This window comes from Sciurus vulgaris, assembly GCF_902686455.1.
Source record: "Sciurus vulgaris genome assembly, chromosome: X".
In the NCBI taxonomy this organism is placed as follows: Eukaryota; Metazoa; Chordata; class Mammalia; order Rodentia; family Sciuridae; genus Sciurus; species Sciurus vulgaris.
This window is the reverse complement of record NC_136471.1, coordinates 7,113,505-7,131,315: the sequence shown is the minus strand read 5'-3', so window position 1 is coordinate 7,131,315 and position 17,811 is coordinate 7,113,505.

Here is a 17,811-nt window from a genome sequence, read left to right as displayed (position 1 = left end):
AAATATGGAGGTTGGAAAGATGCATTATTAATAAAAATACTGGATCATTAGCAATCAAAAAAAAAAAAAACAGAATTATTCTGGACTAATCAGGACCTGTGGTCTCCCTAACAATGGATGGCAAGGGTCTGTACCCCTTCCTTTCTGACTGGCAACTATGTCTGCTAATGGAAGATGAAGTAGTTCCACTAGAGCAATCTGGTTAATTTAACTACAGCTACCAATTAGCTTGCAAAACCATAAGTTAAGGTCAGAAGAAAATAAACCCAAGTTAATTACCCTCATGCCATTGACTTTGACATCTTGTTCATTTCCAAAATATCATAAAGTTGATGGCTTAAGTCCAGAAATTGGGACAAATTTTAGTACAGTGATAAGTGGGTTCCCATTTATAATCTATTACTTTCTTATCTGCTAAATTAAGGAGAACAAGACAGGAAGGTGCTCAATGTAAAAACATGCTTTTATCTTAGAATCTGATCATGGGCAAAATGAAGTAACAAGTCAAGGGCATTCATTCCTTAGTAGTCCAAGGAAAGAGAAACTGTTAACTCAGAAAAAAATTTTCTACCACTCCTGTACAAAAAATAGTCAGTGTGTTCTAAGAGTTGTTTCCCTGGGTTGGGTTCCTCCCAGCTCACTTTAATTGCTACAAAACCACCTCCATATGAAGGAATCTAAACTGAAGGGTGTTGTGAGTAAAATACTTGCACTCTACACTAATTGATTTTTCAAATTAATCACTTCATTTAGAATCCGTTCAACCTAGTAGAGGTGAACATTCATCATACTGAGAAGACCCTCAAAACAGAGAGAACATCCACTGCTGGTAATTAGTCTATGAACTGGCTCAGGAATCTTTAAATGAGATTGAGGCTATTTTTATAAAGCACAAATTCCATGCAACATTAAAAAAGTGAAATAACCTTGTGAACATTTTTAAAGGGAGAGATAATTGCAAAGTGAACCTACTTGGAAAACCCTTGAGTTTACTGATTTTAATACTGATAAGAACGAAATTAATGAATGGGCATTTACCAAACTCATGATTGCCCTCTGCTTATGGAGGGGTAATAAAGTGATAGTGGAAAGAGTATGGGTCTTGCAGTAGATAAACAAGGACTCTTTCATTTTCTATCAATCTGGTCTTGGTTCTGAGCTTTAGTTTCTATATAAAAAGGGGCAAGTAATAAGTTCCCTTCCTATTTGTAGGACTCTTACAAAGATCCCATTGGGATAAAGTATATTAAACTCTTTTCTAAACTATAAACTATCTCGTAGTTAAATATCATTGTCAGAGATTTTTAATGAATATTTGTAAAACTTAATAAACAATTGTGGAAGTAAACAAATAAAAGACAAGTTTCTATTCTGGTCAAATGGGTGATGGAGAAAGGATATGGCCTATAAAATACCATACACAACCTTCATCTCCCAGGACCCTCAGCAAACCATTCAAAACATCATACTACTCGTGAACACCAAATTCCATGAAATGGATCTTCAATAAAAGTCACCTATGACTGGATGGCATTGTCAGGAACTGCCAGGGCAGTGATGGCTGACAGTGAAGGGATGTTTGTGATATGTCAGAAAACATTTGAGGCATTAATAAAAACAGTGTATTCAAGTTTTAATAAAAGTGCATCACATTTAAAGCTCTACATTCTGCTGTGAATGATAAAACAGTGATGAACAGAGAAGACACCAGAATATAAGCAGTTGTAGAGATGATCAATTATAATTCAGTTGGTTTAACGAAAGAACTGATTACAAAAGCCCAGATTCCAGTTAACTAGGTGAGTTTAGATTGCATATTAAAAGTTTATTACAACAGATAGAAAAATTGTTTTTCTTTGTGTTTTGGAAAGCACACACAAGCATATTTCCCTCATTGTCAATGAAATATTTTCTTCCCATGTTCTTCTTAACCACTGCATTCTTATCACATTGAAATGACCCTTTTAGTTAGAGCTTAAATTTTAGTACCAGATTAATCTTCTGTTGCAATGAACATCATTAATACTAAGAATCTAATAACAGCTTATTATCAGAATAATTCCATTAACAGTTTTTAATAGGATTGCACCAACTCTAAGTGTGATTCTAATATATTATTCCAAAACAAATGTCATTTTCATACAATCATTCCCTCACAACATAGCAAAATAATAGCCTCAGCCTGCAACTCCTGGATTGATTTTAAAATCCCTTTGGTGACTTTCCTGGATCTGACTAACCAACAGGATAAGAGCTGGAAATTTCCTTAGCAATCATCTAGTCCATCATCCCCTCATTCTGTAGGTCAGATAATGGAGGCTCCAGTTGTTATTTACAAATTTTCCTCAAGCAAAGCAATTCTGTTAATGCTTAAAGTGATGAGGTCTGTATAAGACCTTGTAGGAAAAAATGGGCCTTTCACAATCATGCATTTTGGATTATGAGAAGAATTTATAATATTAGGTTACCTTCCTAGTATGACCTAATTGTGACTGATGAAATTAAAGGGACTATATTCTAAATGAACAAATAATTTATTTAAAAGTGATGTAGTATGTTATGGGAAAAGCCCAGGACTTAAAGAATGAACACCTAGAGTCATGTTTCGGCCCTGCTACTTACACTATAAAGTTGTTAGTTATGTTAGTAAGTCTGTTAGTCCTCTTATCACTAAAATTGGGTTTCTGATACCTTCTTTAGAGAATGCTACATGGACTCATGAAGTAATAGATGTGAAAATGCCTTGTAAAGCACAAATTTCTATATAAGGTTTGTTTTTTAAATACTTCTATGAAAACTCATTCAGGATGGAATTAAAATTTTAAAGACAGTCTATACATAAAATTATTACAAATACTTTAAGCCGGCAGTCTCTCAGATATACATGTAGAAGATCAATTGGATTTTGAGATAAGTTGGAGGTATCAATAACAGTCACAAGGCACCTCGGCTGTCACTCTCACAGGAGAAAATAGACATAGGTTATACCTAATGAAAACAATTAAAAGAGGGTGAGAATTTAATTGCACAGATAAGGGACTGGGGCCAAACAGGTGCTTTGTATAATTACATCAATATTTCTTCCTGTCTATGTTTATCTCCTTATTTCATAAAAAAAATTTTATACTATAGAAATGCTTGTTGACAATAATCATTCAAATGGGGACCGGGGATGTGGTTCAATGGTAGAATGCTTGCCTAGCATGCATGAAGCCCTGAATTCAATCCTTAGCACCATCAACATCAGCATCATGCCAATGACATAAAACAAATGGGTGCAAGACTGGGATTTGGAGCCAGTGTTCTTGCCATCATAACATGCCACCTAACTCACTGTCAAGAGTTCATACCTGGGCACTGTGGCACACACTTGTAATCCCAGCAGCTCAGGAGACTGAGATAGCAGGATCCCAAGTTCAAAGCCTGTCTCAGCAAGTTAGCAAGACCCTATCTCAAAATAGAATATAAAAAGTGCTGGGGATGTGGCTCAGTGGTGAAGGTCCCTGAGTTTAAGCCCTGGTACTAAAACAAACAAACAAACAAACAAAAAAAACCAAACAACAATAACAACAAAAGAGTTCATGCAAAGGTACTTCCTTTTTGCTATTTTTAATTTTTTGAACCTAGGTATCCAAACCAGGGCCTTATGTATGCTAGGCAAGTGCTCTATCCCTGAGGTATAGCCCCAGGGCTACATTATTTTGTGGGGCTGCTTTCTTTTCTGTTTTGCCCTTTACAACCTATCCTGATTCTCATCCTCCATATGTATCCACTTCATTATTTTTACATATGTCTTTGGCAATATATATGTTTATATATAAACATTATGAACTTTTGTGTTTGCATTTTTTTTTATTGTAAACAAATGGGATACATGTTGTTTCTCTGTATATGGCGTAAAGGCATACCATTTGTGTAATCATAAATTTACATAGAGTAATGTTGTTTGATTCATTCTGTTATTTTTTCCCTTCCCCCCACCCCTCCCACCCCTCTTTTCCCTCTATACAGAGCTTCCTTCCTCCATACTTGCCCCCCTCCCTAACCCTAACTCTAACCCTAACACTAACCCCTCCCTCCCCCCATTATGTGTCCTCATCCACTTATTAGCGATATCATTCGACTTTTGGTTTTTTGAGATTGGCTTATCTACATACACAGTTATTACCTATCATTAATTCTGTGCTTTTAAATATGCATCATGTTGCCATTTGCACATTTCATTTCTTGTGACAGTTGGATGGTATTCCATGATAGATATCTATCATACTTTATCAATTTCCCCAATGATGGACATCTACTTTTCTATAAAGCAAAATTATGTGGAAATCAAAGGGGTCATAAAGATGGTTTGAGTCTTTATCAATTGAATTTTTTCAGTTCTACTATTTTATAGATGAGAAAATCAAGGAAAATTATTGAGAAAGTTAGTTAGAACTAGAAGAATCTAATGAACCATTTATCAACATTTAACAGCACAGGGCTATCAGTAATAAACAGAATTTACCTATTAGAAGCTGCCAAGGACAGAGATATTATGCCATTTGGTGAAACAGAAAAACATGTATATAGTGTCTGTGAAGTCTGGGGACTATATTTGGGCACAGATTAAAAGAAATTCCCATGAAGGAAAGATTGAAATTCAGGCTTCCCAGTGGAATGGCTATATGAACTTATTAGGCCTGCTTCTTCTGTTTAGTGTATAGGGTGAGAGAATGGATCCTAAGCTACATTTCCTGGTCCAAGTCTCAGTTTTGCTACAAAAAGTTCTATAATCTTGGGCAAATTGTTTGAACCCTAGAGCCTTAGTTCCTCATGGGGTTCCATGAGGATTAAATGAGTTAATAATTATAAAGACTTAGAGTTGTGCTTGGAGCATAGGCAGTGCTCTATAAATGTGTATTGAGTAAAAGAAAATCCTCTTTGAATCTCAGCTTTTACTTTTACAAAATACTGTCTACTTTCCATTGGTTTTATGCAAGGAGAAATAAATGAATTTAGTGTGCCAAATTGTGATGGCCATTGATTTGAATTTCTGATTAACTGGGGACTGAATTAGAACAAGATATATTCCATGCTTTCATAATTATGTCAAAATGGACTCTACTGTCATACATAACTAAAAAGAATCAATAAATAAAAAAGAAAAATATCTTAAAAAATAACAGTAAGAACAATAGGGTCACATTCACATGGACAGGTCTTAAAATTTCATGAGTCAGATAACTGGAAGAAAGGAAAGTAAAATCTAGGTCTACTTGAATATTAAGTGTTTAGGACAGAAATAAGATTCAGTGCTCATGGAGTTCAGTGAGAATTCACATTAACCAAAGATTTAGAAAGAAGTTAATCAAGAAGTTGAAAAAATAAGGGCACTGAAGACTAAAAGGACCACAGATTCTATGAATGACAAGTAACCTTAGGGAATAGGAAGTGCAGTTCTTTGTTGAGGAAAGGGGTAAATTGAGACACCAAAGTTTAAAGAAAAAAACAAAAAAGCTCATCCAAAGTCACAGACTCAATCAGTAGCACTGCTTGGACAAAGACCCAATCCAGGATTCTTTCAACTATATCATGCACAAACTCAAATTCCCATGTATTAAAAGTGCATGCATCAGACTTTTTTCAAATCATACAAAGGAGATAAATTGGGGGAGATTATTCACTTTGAAATAAAAAGACTTTCCTTTAAAAAAGATCTCACAGCAGGGTTCCTTAAATAGCAGCTCTCTTTCTGCATTTCAAATTAGACCTGACTCCTACTGAAAAAGAGGGGCCTCTGTCGTATGGTAGAGTCCTAGTCCCCCAAACACTAAATAAAGACTCTGATGAAGTTTGAAATTAATTTCATTTGCATAAATAATCATAGTTATGACTTCACAAGCATATAAATCACAGATCTCGTGGAGATGAGCATTAGTTATTTTTATAGATACAGAAAAATTGCAAAGTCAGAGGAGCCTTGGGGAAGGGCACATTTGGATTGCACTTGGTGAGTGATTATTTCCTGGTTTGCTGTGAACGGTCACTCCATCCAGATCAATGGTGTTTATCACTCACATAGCCATGTGTCACTCCTTCTGGGAAAACTAGGACTTCTGTTATTCTCCTTGATTAAACTGTAATTTCTTCAAGGACAAGGACAAAGTGCTTGATGTCCTTATCTGTGTGTGCCTACTGTTCAGCACAAGGTCTGGCACAGAAAAGAAGTCATGCAATGACTTTGGTTGAAGAAAAAATGAGGGTTCAACTAATGTTTCTTCAAATCAAGCATGGATTTTACACATATAAATCTCTAAGCAAAGGAACATGTGATGTTTTGTGCTTAGAAACTCACACTAAAAAATGAACAATATGGTTTATCAGATAGTGCTAAATGCTGTGGATAAAAGCAGGGCAGGGGTACAGAGAGTGCTAGGGAACCAGAAGAGGATTTGACATTTTAATTACAGTGAAAGTGATATTTAAACAAAGGATTGAAGGAGGTAACAGACTACACTAGGTTATTCACTATTGGAAAAGCAGCAAGGAAGACCATGTGTAAGTGCAGAAGAGAGGAGAATGAGCAGCATGAAGTGTGGTAGGGCATGAGGTCAGAATGGTAACTGAGGTCCAGTATCATAAAGGACCAGGAAGGCCTTTGTAAGGGAAGCCAATGGAGGGTTCACAGCAGAGAACTGACATGACCTGACTGTTATGGGGTGCAACTTAAGAACAGACCGATCACCACTGAGAAGTCTACATTTGAGAGTCTTTATTAAGCTGGCCAGCTGACTGTCTCACACAATGCCCTAAAAAATGGCTATCGGGAGAACAGCCCCGACCACAGGGTTGTAGGGGTTCTTATACCAAAAATTACATTAATCATAAGTGTCTGTTGCTATGATTTGAAATTACACATTAACATCATGAGATCATCGACAGAGGGGGAAGTGGGTCAAAATGACCCTTACCCAGGTACAAACTAAAGAATGGTTACTAACATCCATACAATCACAGTTCACATGGTACATTGTTTAGGAGCAATAGAGATCAAAAGAGAACAATTTTTCTTTACATAGGAATTATCATTCTGTATTGTTAAACATGTCACACTAAGTAACTGATGATGTGCACAGAGGCGGGTGTTTCCATGGGAGAAGCTTATTTCCTACATAACATGGAGTCTCAGAGCAAAATGGAGTCTGTTTAGTCATTTCCCTTAGAGTCTAGCCCATAGCATTCTCATGGAGCCAGATCTGTCAGCCCATCACATTGACTTGCTTTTTAAAAAGTCACCCTGACTTTTGTGTGTAGAATGTGCCATTGGAGCAAGGTATAAAGTTGGGAGACCTATCAAGAGACTATCTTCAATAATTTGGGAGGAAAAGTTTGGTGACTGGAATCAGGTTGGTAGCAGAGAATGTAGTAATAAGTAGTCAGATTACTGAGAAATTCTGAATATGGAATAAACAGTGTTTGCCGAAGGATTAGATATTAGGTATGAGACAAAGAGAAGTTAAAGTTGACACGTAACTATGTTTGCCTTAGCAACCAACAGGATAAAATTTGCATTTACTAAAGTAAGGAAGGCTAGGGAAGAGCAGGTGTATTTTGGAAGGTGAGGATCAGAGATCAGGATTTTGGTATGAACATATTAAAATCTAAGATCTCTATTAAATTTCCAAGGGAAGCCATTGAATAGGAAGCTGGAATTCAGGGCAGGGACAAAGAGTGGAGACTTAATTTAGGTACCCAGTAGTATAAGGATAATATTCAAGGTCAAGTTTTTTAATGAAATCAACAGCTATGGGTTGAATTGTATGTCCCCAAAGCTCATATGTTCAGGTTCTGATTTTCAGTACCTCAGATTGTAACCTGATTTGGAGACAGGTTCATTACAGGGATCATCAGGTTAAGATAAGATATTAGACTAGCCTTATTCCAATTTGGTGTCCTTGTAAAAAGGGGGAAGTTTGTACAAATACACATGCACAGAGAGAATGTCATGTGAACATGAAGACTGCCAAAGAGAGAAGTTTGGAACAGACCTCCCCTCACCCTGTCAAAGCTTTGTTTTCATGTTTCCAACCTCCACCACAGTGATGCTCTGTTAGAGCAGCCCTAGCAAACTAATATCCGAAACTAATTAGTGAGAGTGGATGGAGAAAGATGTCACAGAACTGAGCTGAACCCCAGGGCACTATCATTTTCAGAGTTCATGAAGAAGAAAAGTAATCAGCAAAGGAGACAAAGATAGAGCAACCAATAAGACAGGAGGAAAACCAGAGAAATCTTGAAAGCTACATCAAGAAAGTACACAACAGAGGCAGTGATCAGCTTCATCACTGAATACTTATAGGTCAAGTAAGACGAAGGCTGATAACTGATCAATGTGAATTTCTTTGTTGACCTTGAAAAAATGAGTTTTAGCAAAATAGTGCTGTGAAAGTCTGGTTAGAGTGGAAGAGAAATGGAACAGAGGAGTTGGAAAGAGCAAATGCAAGCAACTCTTTAAGACATTTGCCAAAAAAGAGCAAAGAAAGGAGGTGGAAGGGGGGAAATAGTGGAGAGAAAGTTCTGTTCCTAAGATTGAAGAAAATATATTATATTAGAAATGACCATTGGATGAAAATTGATAATGCAACAATTGGGGAGAATTGCTGAAACGATGCATTTGAGGCGGGGTTGGGATCTCATGTAAATGGAAGAGAATCAGAGAGAAAGCCAACTGTAGTACAGGATAGTATGGTATAGTGTGGCACAGGATAGGATTGTTGTAATTTTGTTTTGTTTTGGTACCGGGGATTGAACCCACTTAACCACTAAGCCACGTTCCTAGCCCTTTTTAATTTTTAATTTTAAGACACAGTCTCACTAGGTTGCTCAGGTCCTCACTAATTTGCCAAGACTGGCTTTGAACTTGCCATCCTCCTGCCTCAGCCTCCTGAGCCTGTGGGATTACAGGTGTGTGCCACTACACTCAGCTATTGTGATGTTGTCATTGGATAACACAGTGAAAGCTCTTAGCCCAGTGCCTGACACAATGAGCTTGTTTGATAAATGTTATCATTTGAGAGTATATGAATGTTATTTAACTATTTTTTACTCCTCCCTTTACTCACTCCCATTTGTGAGTTATATAAGTATATGAGAAGCTAAGGGTGTAGCTGAGATGACCTTAAGAGTATAGGCAGAGAAGGAGAAATCCGAGTATTTAAACGGCCTGGAATAGGAACAGCCTGGATGGTACAAGGAAAAAACCGCAAAGAAGCCAAAGGGGGAATTATTCCTTAGACCCCATGGAAATAAAAGATAGCAGAAATAATAATTGTCTAAAGCCTCTGTAATGCCATTAAGCTGCAGGGAATCCTGCAGAAAAAGAGGGTAGCAATTCACTGAGAAACAGAAAGATTAAAGGGGATCACCAGTCTGCTCTCACTCCACAGGGGTAGAGGGGAAATGAGGCAGAAGTGGCCTGGACTACTGTAGTTACAGAACCTGATTGTCCTCCATATCAAGGTCACATCAAGGTAGTGAAGTCTGGAAATTTCATATCATGTTATTTCATTTTTTAAATTATCAATAATACCTTCATCTCTGAAATTTCAAAAATCTACATTTTGCCACTTCAATCAGACTAATTTAATGCACCTGTTCATCAAATGCATCTTATACATTTGAGGATGATCCATCCTAAAATTTTGGTGAGTATTTTTAATGTTTTTTTCTACAAATGGAAATTATGTCATATGCCAAGGAAAATTTCCAAATATGCAAACATTTGAATCCAGAAAGCTCCATAGACTTTTTGGGTTATTCTTTTCAGAACTGACATAGTTGAAAAATTTATTCTCAAATATTTCATTACTAGAGTTACGTCTTCATGGCCTCTAGATTTTATGGTTCTCAATGGATGCAGTAAATAGTAATTCAGTTATTTTGACAAGATGGAGGTGTCCTCTTCTAGAAGGCCTAAAATGTATATTTTAAAGTGTAATCCTCAGGACACTCTCATCAGTATTGCCTACTGCACCAGTGTCTCTGAAGATAGAATTCAGGAATGTGAATTTCTAGAGGTGTTTTAAATGATTCTTATGCACATTACAATTTGAGGACCACTGTCTTAAACTACACTGTGACCCAAAGAAGGAAGCAATCTTCAGATAGGTCAGTGCCAAGGGATGAGGCTAGAGAAGGAGGCAAGATCAAGATCATTAGCAAATCCGTGGTAATGTTAAAGATCTAATTTTTTAGGAAATGGAGAACTATCAAAGAGTTTTTAATTTTCTAAGTTTAGTAATCTGATACTCTTACAAAATACAAGCTTCACAGAGACAGAAATGAAGTTTTATTCCACTGCATTTAATGAGGCAGCTGACATATAGGAGTGTTTACTAAATGTTCTCTGGACTAAACTGAACATTACAAATCAATGGGGAAAGGATGGACTAATGCAAAAATGTTCCTGGATAAATCAGTTATCCATTCATTCATAAACAAATTAGGTCCCTGACTATAGAATACATAAAATTTTCTGGTGGGCTAGAAATCTAAATAAGAAAGAAACATTTAAAGTCTTATGTAAGAATTTATAGAAAAATATTCTCAAAATCTTAGTATAGGATAGAATTTCTTGAACAATATATAAAACATACAAATCATTAAAAAGATTATTAATGCATAAGCAAAATGCCTATATCAAAGAATATTGTTTTAAAAAGTATAAAATGACACAATATAGTGAGGAATGACTGCAATACAAGTAACCAACACCGAGAATAGGTCCTGTGTGCTCTTAATCAACAGAGAGAAAGGCAAAGAACTCAACCAAAACATACCAATAAGCAAAGATGTTAATAGACACCGAGCATAAGAGGGAAATGAACAACCAATAGTACTTGAAAAGATGCTTAACTTCGCTAGTAAGGAGGGAAATGGACATTAAAACTATAATGAGATACCATTTCAAAACATATTTGTTATGAAAATTTCTACTGATGGCAAGGAAGCAGAACAACTGGAATTCTTATATCCTTTCTGGTGGGAGTAAAAAATGATATACTCATTTTATAAAACAAATTAGCAAATGTATAGTTAAGATGCCTACCCTATAATTCAGCAAGTTAACCTCTAAGCATATTGTCTAGAAAATAATCTCTGGTATGTGGACAAAAAAGAAACATAGAATAATATTTTCCCCAAATATAGAAAATTTTCTTTAACGTGGTCTAGAATAGCAAACATAATTAGGAAAGTTGCTAATACCTCTCAACAGAATTAATAAGGTATGGTATAGTAGTAGAATGAAAAATAATAAGACCTACAAATTCAACTTAGGTAATTCCAAAGAATTTAAGCTCAAGTGAATAAGACAAGATGCAAAATATAGAGAGTATGATATTATTTGCATGGACATGTAAAAGTATTTAAAATCATAATAAAATACATTGTAGTTTGTGCATGTAATAAAAAGGAGATCAAACCCCAGATAATGCTTGTGTTTTGAAAAGAATTGTTATCAGATGTCTAGTATGTTTCCTACTATATAATAATGATAAATCTGCAGCAAAAGGCAAAATACTAAAAATTTAATAAACCTAAAATGGGTGGTTACATGAGTATTGACTATATCATTCGCAGATGAGTGCCTAAACTGTATTGCATTGGCAGTGTGTCTGAAGAATAGGAAATTCATCAAAATTATATTTTAAAATGATGGAATCAACAGAGCATGGTGAGTAAATAAATATGGGGAATGTGGGTGAAGTCTGTCTGATTCAGGTTACTTTGAGTTTGCAGGGTTAGGTGAACAAGTAGTGTCATTTACTGAGATAAAGTATAGAAAGAAGAAGATTTGAAGTATGGTCATTAATTTAGTTTTGAGTGAGTGGAGGTAAAAAGACTAAAAGATTCCAAACTTATTGATCATTTCTGAATATTCATAAATATCAATGTGACCTGCATATTGTTTTCTGTAGTGGAAAGTTGTTTTAAAGTATATCATATCTATCCTAGAATCAGATTTTGTCCATAAATACCATTAGACTGCAAAGTCCAACCCCACATTTTGCAGATAAGTAAACAAAAACCAGAGCAGAAAAGTAATAAGCTCAAGACAACACAACTGCAGAGTGGAGAAGATGGGAGTAGAATTGATTCTAAGCTCTGTAACACTACAACTTCTGGATCCTTTAGGAGTTTTACTAACAATAGTTTTTAAGTTTCTACTACAGTAGAAATTCTGAAGATTCAATATATTGCTCTTCCTTCTAGAGGACTATTAAACAGTTTACAGGTTTACTATGATATATACATTTAAATATTCCTCAAAACTATGCTATATTTTCCCAACTAGTGCTATTTTGCTGATTCATATTTGGCTTTTGAGAAAATCTGAAAATAACTACTATTTAGTGAAAAACATCTATTGTCAGGGGACAGACAGATGAGGATGGTGGGAACACGAGGTTAAGATAATATTTCTATAAACTGGACCCACTGTGCTGACTCCCATATGCTTTCTTTTCCAAGAAGCAATTTACCTGCAGCCCTGCCTGAACTAAGTGGACAGGACATGTCACATTCCTCAGCAAACTGCCTGTTGTCTACAAGGAAATACAGGCAGGAAATAACATTGATAAGGGAAACCCAAGTTCCTCTCTTGAAAGTAGAGAATTTTGTGACCCTTTTCACAGACAAGATCCCAGAATATGAGGATATTTCTGCCTAATCATAAAACTTGTAAGAATGAATGGTTGAGAATCCAATTAGAACCAGTCATGGGCCAAGGTGACATACAGTTGTCATGGCAATAGATACTTGAAAGTCTGATGTCACCCTGCTGTCAGTCAAAGGTCAAAAGGTCTGGACTCTCTGGAAACTTCTCTGGGATGTCCAATAAGATCGGAAAGCAGGAGAGGCATATTGTCCCTCTGATCTCTGAAAGGACCCTCTCTCTCCCTTGAGAGTGTACCCTTTTCCTATCCCTTCAATAAACTCATACCTGTTACTCTGAGTGACATGTCTGAAATCTTTTTGACTTGATTGCAAGAATCTGGGTTTGAAGTAAAGTCTTCACACTGCTTCAGTTTCTTGGAAGGCTCCAGCTCTGTAACACTGTGACCTCAGTATCATACAATACACTGGTTACTTTACAGAACTCATTTTAACAAGTTTAAAAGCATCTCTATTTTAAACACTATTCTCATTTGACAGAAGGATAAACTGTAACTCACAAAAGAAGCTTTGCAGAGTCCAATATGAGGCAGTTTTTATTTTGTCCACTAAAATAAAAAAGAGAAAACAGAAATACACATATATTAAGCAATATGCCCAAAGATCGCAGGTTAACAATGGACAGAGTCAAGATCTGAATCCAGTTCTGGATTCAATGTTCATTAATCACTTTGCCATACTGTTTCCCACAACATGAATGCTCTTTAAATGTTGGTTGAAAGATTAAAGCAGGTGATTAATTCTTCCCGGAGGCACTTTCTAGAGTAGGTGCTATTATTTTGGTGGAACCCTAAAAAATGATAGTGTTTTGATTTCTGGGGAGGTAGGAGAAAGTGGTGGTTGAGAGAACTTCGTGAGTAAAAAGTCATGTGGAACCTGTTGGCAGAAATGGCAAGAAGCCTGTGAGTAGAAGGCAAAGAAATGTAAAGGGAAATCATGGAAAACAGGATTTTAAAAGGAGGTTGAGACCATGTGCTTTGGATGTCAAGGAACAGAAGTTTCATAGAAAGGGGCTAGAAGGCAGAGGAGCGACATTCTCTAAGTTACAGGTCTCCTCCTCTATCCCCGCCAAAGGAGGAAGATACTTGATCCCAGGCTGAAAGGGGCAATAAAGATATAAAGACCAAGATCCAAGAGATTGGACACAGTCGTTTTCGCTAATAAGGTAGTTCCTTTGCCTTTTATTCACTTTTGCAGGAAGAACTGGACTCTTTTTTTTTTCTTTGTATAATACCACTGCTTCTTCAGAATGGTCCCTTTTTCTGAAGGAAAAAAACAGGTGGGAGGGGCATTCTCTTTCATACTGTAGAAGGTTATGGTATAGTGGGTCTCTTACTGAGATTTTATTCAGGACAATTCAGTCTATTTCAACCGCGGTAGCTTCATAAAAATAAAGGTCATTTTACCGCTTGGAGCTTTGAGGGGGAAAACGATTTCCCTCTAGTGTGGGATATGGCGCCATCTGCAGGACCAGTGTAAAAGTGAGCACCGCTTGGACTGAAAACAAGGATGGGTCCAAGCACAGTGGTTTTCAAACTATTGTTTTTAAGCAATGAGCCTTTTTCAAACCTATTAGTACATGGAACTTTGATATATAAACAAGAAAAAACAGCATTTTATTATAACTCGTTTATTTTATCAGTTCTAATCATCCTTAATTACAATCAAACAGTGAGACTTTTGGTGAACATAAGTGAAAGGCATGGCTATCAACAATAAACATTCATGTTACTGCAACCAGTTTATTTCTGAATTTTGTTCTGATTTCGTAGTATGAAGACAAGTCCTATTTCACATAAATGAGTACTTTCAAATTCCAGTAGCTATTTTTTTAATAGTACACTTTTATTTTCAGTCATTTTTCAATTAGTTTCAAGTTATTATTTATGCCTAAATTTTTGTTTAAAACAAAAGAAAGGGCAGAGAATCATCAAGTAAATACAAGCAAACTTAAAGTGGTCTTAATAATATTAAATTCAAAGATAATGAAAGCACCAGGCATCAAATTGAGAAAGGAGAGTCTTATGGATGAAAAAAAATCGCAAAACTAATGTGGAGACACACTTAGAAATAGGAAGAAAATATGTTAATCATCATTATTCATAATAATTACCACTATTATGTTATATCATGTTTATTGAAAAGAAACAAAGCTATATAAATACATTGTTCTAAAAAAGACTAGAAAATAATAATCAAAATATAAACTAATATCATTGATATTATCAATGACAAAGCAGGAAGCAATATAATAAGTTTTTCAGTTGATAAAAAGTCCACTTACAGTAGCCTACATCAAAACATGGTGTATATAAAAAGATAATATTAAGCTTTGTCAATAGTATAAAGGATTTGAATAAATGGTGAGATATACCATATTCTTAGATTAAAAGAATTACTACAGCAAAAAATTCTATTCTTCTCTTAATTATTTATGGGTTTAACACAATCATAGTTTAAGTCATTACTAAAATTGAACTAAACTTCTCATAGAAGTTTAAAAATCATGTGAAGAATATTGAGAAAAAATTTGAAAAGATGAATGATGGATCCAGGATTGCCCTCCCAAAGCCAAGTACACTTTATTGAGCAATAGTTGCTCAAGAACCTGCTGACTGACCAATATTATATACAGTATTGAGGGGGGACAGGGAGAAAGAATGGTGGCTAAAAGGATATAAGTAAAATATCCATAATGGTTATTTAGAGTGATGGGATTATGAGATTTGTGGGTAATAGTTCCGTTTTTTTGAGCTTTTTCTGAACTTTTGAATTTTCTGTAAAGAAAAGATTTAAAGGGAAAGTTATTAAGAGAGGGAAATGAATCAATGGCATTCTTGTAGGTAACCTAGTTCCAAATTAAATCACTTCTGACCAGTTTCACAGTATAAAATTATAACAATATGTATCAATGGAACTGAAGAAATGGCCATGAGAATTTTTAAATTGATGATTTAAATGATTTGTTTTGTTTGGGTTAGTGTTAAGTACTTTCTACTAAAACAGAGGTAGCAGGTTCATTTGTTTCTTATGGCCTGGCTTATGACAAAATCTGCTGTAGGTTTTTAGATAGATACTTGCCCTTGAATATTTTTAGGTCGGGGGAAATCCATCCAATTTATCTAAATATGGAATGAGGTCACAAAATCTAGTTTAGGAATAACTGCATCCTAATGTATTCACCATGTACACAAAACAAATAATGAGCCAGAGCGTTACTTTGATGTTGTATTTGTGGTGGGGATATTTTCCCTAATAGCCAGGAAGTACCCAGAGAAAAGAATGACTAATGAGTGAACATGTTCCAGGAAGCCTTCAGCACTGGGAAAATTCTTTTCTCTTGTTTAAAACCATGAAGTTCTGACTACAAAACCTCACCCCACACAAGTGCAGTAAACATTCTAGCACATTCACAGAAGGTATTCCAGAGCACTATAAGGGAGTTAACACAGTGGAGAAGCATCTCATGGATGCGTGCACTTGCAATTAAGAATAAAAATTAGCAAGAAGAGAGCACCAGAACCGCAATAACCAAACTCTGTGAAACGGAAGCAGGAGACTTGTATACTTTAAGGACAGAACTTTGTGTAAACACAGAGAGGCTGAAAACATACCAGCACTGATACCATCGTGTCTGACTGGACCTGGGTAAAAGATAGACATAATGCTATAGGTCAGAGACAGGAGCAGGAAAGAATAGTATACAAGTCAGGAGGGTGACAAAGGCAGGGACAGATAGGAAGATCCCAACTGGAATTGCTCATAATACCTTACACATATGTTGACCTTTAGTAATAATAAAAACAATAATGATGACAATAACTTACTTAGAATATATTCTCTCACAAAAATTATGGTAGGTGTTTCTTACATTTATCAATCCTTTTCAACTTTATGTTTATTAGGGAAATCCTTTTCTTTCAAGTTAACTCCTTAAGATGTGGGTGAGAGTGCCCAGAATCTACATTCCATATTTTCAGCTACTTCTGGCTCCAAACTTCTACCTTTCTGTTGCAGGATATATACAATCCTGTGGCAGAATCATCATCATCTTCTATCCTTTAAGTGACATTAGAAACAACCAGTTACAGTAGCAGACTCCTTCATGGGCCCTCTCAGGGATAGCCAGGGAATCAAATAGACTCAGTGCCCATTAGTCTGCTCTTCTCCAATGTCCCACCCACATGCCATTTCTCCTCAGACTAACCATCACTCCAAATTGCTCCAAATTTCTCCTCACTGGGCAAGTGTCGGAACAGATTCTTTTGGATATGCTTGAATTTGTCTCTATCTTCTCAAAATATTGCTCCAAAATTGTGTGTACATAGAGCTATTGAGTGGCAATCCGGTTGAAAAGAAGGACTCCAGTCAGACACTATATTTGTAAAGCAATTATGATTACCAATAAAGTGTTAAGACTCCAAAATAAAATTTATAGAAGGAAAGTGATAAACAAAGCCATTGCTGGACCTGATCACATAAAGGATTGAAGGGGATATTCCGGTCAGTACAAAGGATGTTGGTATTATCATGTCTTGTATTCTAGGTTTTAAACTTCTATTACTGTAGCTAACTCTGATTGAATTTATAATGAATTAAAATTCTCATTTAAAATCTCTTTCCTGTCAAGTTTGTTTGCGGAGCCAAGGGCATGAGGGACGTTTTTCCTTTATCGTTTATTTGGCCACTCCTCCTGTGCTGTCAAGATCTTTCTGGATCCCAATGCATTGGCCATCTCTAAAGCATTAACAATCTATTCCAGTCAAATGCAATTTGCAAATTTGCACTGCAGAATCATTTGCTTTGAAACACATATGCACATGCGTGGTGAAAGCTAAATAAATGTGGTTAGTTTTCACTTCCAGCATTCCATTCAGCTTCCTTGGATTCCTAATAAGGCAACAGTTGTCTTAATGACTCAATTAATCACTTCATGCTATTTGGAGCAAACATATGGACTTAAATGCAAAAGGTACTAGAAGTTAAGCATTCAAAGTCTGAAATTAAAACATAGGCTCCATAAAATTTGCTACTGAGACAATCACGGTCTCCAATGTACTGGGAAAAAACAATTTCTAGCTTGAGAAAAGGAAA